Source organism: Haliotis rufescens, unplaced genomic scaffold, assembly GCF_023055435.1.
Source record: "Haliotis rufescens isolate VD_foot unplaced genomic scaffold, xgHalRufe1.0.p SCAF_64, whole genome shotgun sequence".
Taxonomy (NCBI): Eukaryota; Metazoa; Mollusca; class Gastropoda; order Lepetellida; family Haliotidae; genus Haliotis; species Haliotis rufescens.
In genome coordinates, this window is record NW_025964355.1 from 2,084,051 (window position 1) to 2,090,018 (window position 5,968).

Here is a 5,968-nt window from a genome sequence, read left to right on the forward strand (position 1 = left end):
CACATTGTTTGTTGTTTGTCTTGCTCCGGATATTTTGCACATAAACATCCGAATCTGAGACACTGGAATGTATGTTACAAACAGAATATATTTTCAGTTCCCCCATTCGGTCAAAAAATACAATGTTAAAATAGAGGACAAAAGTACCTAATAATAGCCAAAGGTTACGAATAAAGAGGTCATTATTTACATACGAATAATGAATACCAATGAACAACACGCAAACAAAGGACTTCATATGTAAGAAAGAACAATGTACTAAAGAACGTCAGTGCATTAAAAGGACACTACTGCTAAAGGACAATGTTGACAGTAAAGAACGTCAGATGGCGCTGCAATTTGTAAAACATTCCGAGTTTAACCGCCCTATAAAATTGAACTCCATCCAAACGACAATGCACCCGGTCACATTGCCTTCATAGGTCTGTAGTCCACAGAACATCTGTGTGGGATTAAGAGTTTTTCCCTTTATGATTTGTCTGCATATAGATATATTTAGTTTGTGATTCCACAATTTTACAAATGCGAAATAGGATTAAGGACTCAACCTCCCTCCTTAAATCTGTCAAAAATGTAGTAAATTCACAGGCACGTGTTCTTTTATGTACATTCTTTATAAAGCAAGACAAACAATATTTATAACACACTACCATCATTTTAAATTAAATTTCAATTTTAATTTCGACCACTGACTTGTTGGTCTTGGTTTTTTTGGTTATTTATTTACAAAATGGCAAGTTTACGCCGTCACAGAATCAACATGGTGGTTGCACCCATCAAGGAGTTATCTACCTCAGAGCAGTAAGTAGAATATTCATCACCTGTTTGATCGACTCAATTTGAAATATTTTTGACGTTATTTTGATACCGTCTTTCATAAAACTTAATCCATACAATAACGGTGTATGTATGCTCGGCAACGTACACTCCTGTGTCATGTAAGCTATAGTTTTCTACATACATCTCCAGGTGAGCTACATCCTGCTTGTTTGAAATCTTCGATCAAATTAATTTTTTAGTGAATACAGTCAACAAAGACGTAATTGGGCTTTAATGTTTAATGTAACTGAAACTATTGTTTTCAAATCACCATGGCAACACTATACACGTCGGAAACTTCTAACCATTAGACATCACAAGAACGGATAAAGATAGCTATCAGGTATACATGTTCTTACACATAATACAATGTAAATGCTTCAAGTCATATGCTTCAGCGTAGAATCCTCCAAGAAATCCATAATCCATGCATTCGAGTTCCTCTTTTGTCATATCTGGTTATATATTTTACAAAAAAAAGTTGTTATAACTACACATTATTAAAAGCCTTGTGCACTATATTAAACACAGAATGAAAATATTTTTTATACAAATGTATATGGGAAACCAATAACTGACAAATGCATGTGAAAAAACGCAATGTTTCTGTGAGTGCTTGTTTGTTTGTTTTTTAAGGCGGCACTCAACCCTATTTCAGCTATATGTCGACGGTATTTAAATAATCGAGTCTGGACCACACCATCCAGTGATTGATATCATGAGCATCGATCAATTTGGATACGAAGACATCCATCAGCCAAAATAGAGAGCCTGATTACCCGATCCCGAAAACCACAATGTATGTTCTTTGCAGCATAACGTGCATGCCAAATTGGGCTGATAAAATATTATTATAAACACAAAAAATATTCTGCCACAGGTTCTACAAATGTACAGTACAACTAGCCAGTGTACTGATACTGATACGTCTGTGTCAGGTTGACAAGAATAACACTGGATATCTGTACTTCATCCCACTGAAGTTGGATGGTGGGTAGCCTAGTGGTTAAAGCGTTAGCTCATTACACCGAAGACCCAGCTTCGATTCCCCACATGGGTATATTGTGTGAAGCCGATTTCTGGTGTCCCCCGCAGTGATATTGTTGGAATATTGCAAAAAGCGGCGTCAAACCTCACACTCACACTGAACGTGAAGTGATTCCATGTCATGGTGTCCTTGTTCAACACGCTCGACGGCGTCCGAAAGTATCTTCTAAGAAAACACTGGATCGATGAAGATACAACTTGGCATCCTTGTTCCCACCAGAGATGCGCCTGAATTGGTTCAAGAGGTTTTGTTCTTATTTTCAGTATGGTAGCTTTGAGAGACATTATTTTTGGCCATTACTGGGTAATTGTTCCAAGTTATTATAATGTTGTATAACCGTAGTTATACTCAACATTTACATTCCGTTTTGTTTATGGTTTTGTTTTTGTTGTTTTTGTTGTCGGTGTTTTTTTTGTAGTTTTTTTGTTTTGTTTTTTGTTTTTTTTATTATTATCATAAATTTTCTTTTTAAATATATGTTTTGAAAATTACCCTTGATTTGCCATTTGTACTTTGACCATGCCCTAAATTTTCTATATCCGTTTTGGGGTTATATCGTGTCCACTCCAACTACTGAACTGATGAACTGACAAAGCAAAAATGTAGTTCTACTTTTTCTCAAAAACATAAACAAAATTTTGTATCATAATAATGACAGTGACAATACTTTATTACCACAAGGAAATGATTTGTACATATGGAAGTGCTAACAGATTGTGTATATAATAACATGAACATTAAAGATCATACTAAAACAGTACAGAACGTAGAAACCATTTAAGAGACGTATACTTGATTGGATTACATCCCTTAGAGCTCTGGGTTTTTTTAAATGTGGCTATACAGGCAGAAGGTAGACAAGAATCCTCTTTGTTTAAAAAATGATCAGCTACAGTGATAATTACAAAACACGCTTTTCATAAAAAATAAATTAGTGTCAAAAAGAAACGATACCAAGTGTTTGAAAGGTTATGGAAGAAAATGAAAAACGTATAGAAAATACATATTGGTATATTTTATTAGATCAATCTTTTAACATAAAGTGTACAAACATTCATTTCAATCACACTTTAACCTCCAGACTGACACGCGCATAAAGACGCGTGGGGTCAACAAAGAAAGTCACAGTCATAACACAGGACGCGGCAAGTGTGTAAAATGTCAGAATATCCTTCCTAATGTCACGTTAATATCCTGTTATGTCCACCTGGAGGAATGATGCATGCCAGAAAACGTCGACGGGCCGATGACGTCAAACGTCGGGTGACGTTGAGGAAATGCGTTGCCATTCTGCAAATGGGCATTGATCCAATTGCTGGCGGTTGACCGGAGCTACTGGGCGACCTCTGATGTGACGGTCGAGGTGTAACCATAAATGTTCAATGGGGTACATGTCCCCAACCCCATCCGCCCCCCGCCGGCCTGTCTGACGTAACTGTTGCATCAATCTGGTAACGGTTATACGGGCGCATCCAAACGTTCTGGCAATGACGGTGTGCGTCGCTCCCTGTTGGGCCATTCCAACGGCTCTCTCCCTCTCTATCGCAGTTAAACGTGTCATTTCGTTGGTGTGCGTTTTGGTGTTATGTTCCTAACGTGTCGGGTCAGCAGTTTTTTACAGTAGACATGCACGCGCATTTTGTGCTACGGCACCTGACATCGCTTTTAAAAGTGTACGTTTATCACCCGAATTGTCAAATTTTACCCGATTACGTTTAGCTTGGTACGTAGGATATGTCTAAGTATGTTTTCATATCAGATACATCACTTATAACAATTATAGTTTCAAAATAGTTGGTGTTGTTTCTTTGGGACATTAGTTTAAACAAGATGTCAAATGGGACACCAGCTATCTTATCTACTAAAACAGAAAAACTCCGTACCAGGCCTGAACGGAAAACATTCAAACTCTTTCAACAAAACAAAGATAAAAAAGAAACAATACACTCTTGTTGACATTAAAAGATTTTAATTTACACCAAACATGCAATTTCTGTGGAGATATCTTTAAAACAGCATCAGTGTTTATATTCCAGTTTAAGTTATTATGTGTATATGTACCCAGATATCTTGTATTCCGTGACAACTTCCACAGGCTCGTGATTTGAAGGTGGCAGGTTTTAAGTCTGAATCTATTCCTTGGTATTTCACTTTTAACACAAGCTTCATGTCAATGTCATCGCACTTTGCAAATAACCTGAACACCTTCCTGTGGTGCTGTTCATTGTCTCAAATGAGGCCAACCAATGTCGTGTCATCAGGACACTGACATTCAGGCAATCCGAAAAAGGGCTAACACAATCGTTTGTGGACAGGATGAAAAGCAAGGGAGAGATTACGCAACCCTGTGGAGCCCTACTTTTGTAAATTTATAAAGTTACTCTTAAGGATAGTGTAACGTCACATTGGCCAAGGAAGGATATTACGTAGCGTAACGTCACATAGGTCAAGGTCAAGGTCAAGCGAACGAGATAAAAGATACCACAGCACGTATACACTTTTTCGAAATGTATGAATGTTTGACACCAAACGTATTGTAGAATTTCTCACGGATGGGGATGCTGAAATACTTTGTCTATCATCAGCCAAAGATCCCGGACACCAAAATATATATTATATCAGTGTCAGTTTCTTAGGCAAGCATGATACCTATAAAGGCGTGGAACGTAATTTGTGCGGGTATCTAACAAAGTCCAACCATATGAAAAGACGGTAGCATGACTATCAAAGGTCAGGTTCATCGTTATTTATTAAAGTGATGTTTGTATTTTTGACAGATGCTTACTCGCGTTTCTATTGATATTGATCCTCAGATTTTGTAGTATTTGAACCTTAAAAGAAGCACGAGTTAAACTATGAGCTTCACAAACAAATGCACAATGTTGATGCATATATGGGTACTAGTAGTGTGTTTTCAGTGTCCAGATTAAAATAGATTTAAATATTGACATACCACGATTAGAAGCGAATAATTCGGACTGCTTCCATTTTGCACTTAATCCAAGTTTGCACTTTTCTAATTTCTGAAACCTTTCAAAAGACACACCCGAGAGAAACGTTCTGGAACTTGTACGTAATATGGAAATAATCGGGATTTTAAAGGAAACGATGTTATGTTGAACAACAATGATTAACTCCTTTACATGACATTCGTTGCTGAAAATCAAGAGGCCCTGTTTGGATTTAGTTCCTTGTTTCTGCGGGAGATATTTTAATATCAATGCTGACAGCAAATTATCCAATGGTTCCTAAACCAGGTGAGCTCCAGGACATTAACACTCTCGATTCAACACGCGGTTGATTCTTTTAAATATAAAACGCCAACGCCAGAGAATAATCGGTCACAATTATCTGCCGTAACAAATTCCACTGGACGTAAAAGGCAAAACAGTGGTGAAAATGATATGAATCGATACGGGTAGCACCCGCCACCAACAATTTGCATAACAAATTGCGGCGCGTTAACCTTCGAAACTCTACCAGCAATTTAGTGATATTAAGACATGATTTTCTTATCGTTTAGAGTGAGTGAGTGAGTGAGTATGATTTTACGCCGCTTTTAGCAATATTCCAGCAATATCACGGCGGGGGACACCAGAAATTGGCTTCACCCATTGTACCCATGTCGGGAATCGAACCCGGGTCTTCGGCGTGACGAGCGAACGCTTAAACCACTAGGCTACCCGACCGCCCCTTATCGTTTAGAAACAATACCCTACTCATCACTGTCATCAAATATACCAGATGTACACGATAAGGGTCAGTTCCTCTTATTCTTTTAACAAAATAATAACTAGTATATTCTTCGTAATATTTAACATGAATCAGAGAATGTTGAATTCCAATTTCCCACAGAAAATCCAATAAAACGAAATATTCATTTCTCATTCAAAATTTGTTTCAATGTAGACATGAGGAGAACATTTCCAAATTTGACGCATCAGAGACAAAAAGGATGTCCGCAGCAATTCCTATTTTTTCTTGTACCATATGTTCCCGTGCTGGTTCAGATGAACAATTGACTTGCCTTTGCATGTGTTTGTGACAAGTGCCTTCCGGTGAGGCAGGATACGCTTACCTTTTCGCGAACACCTGGTATTA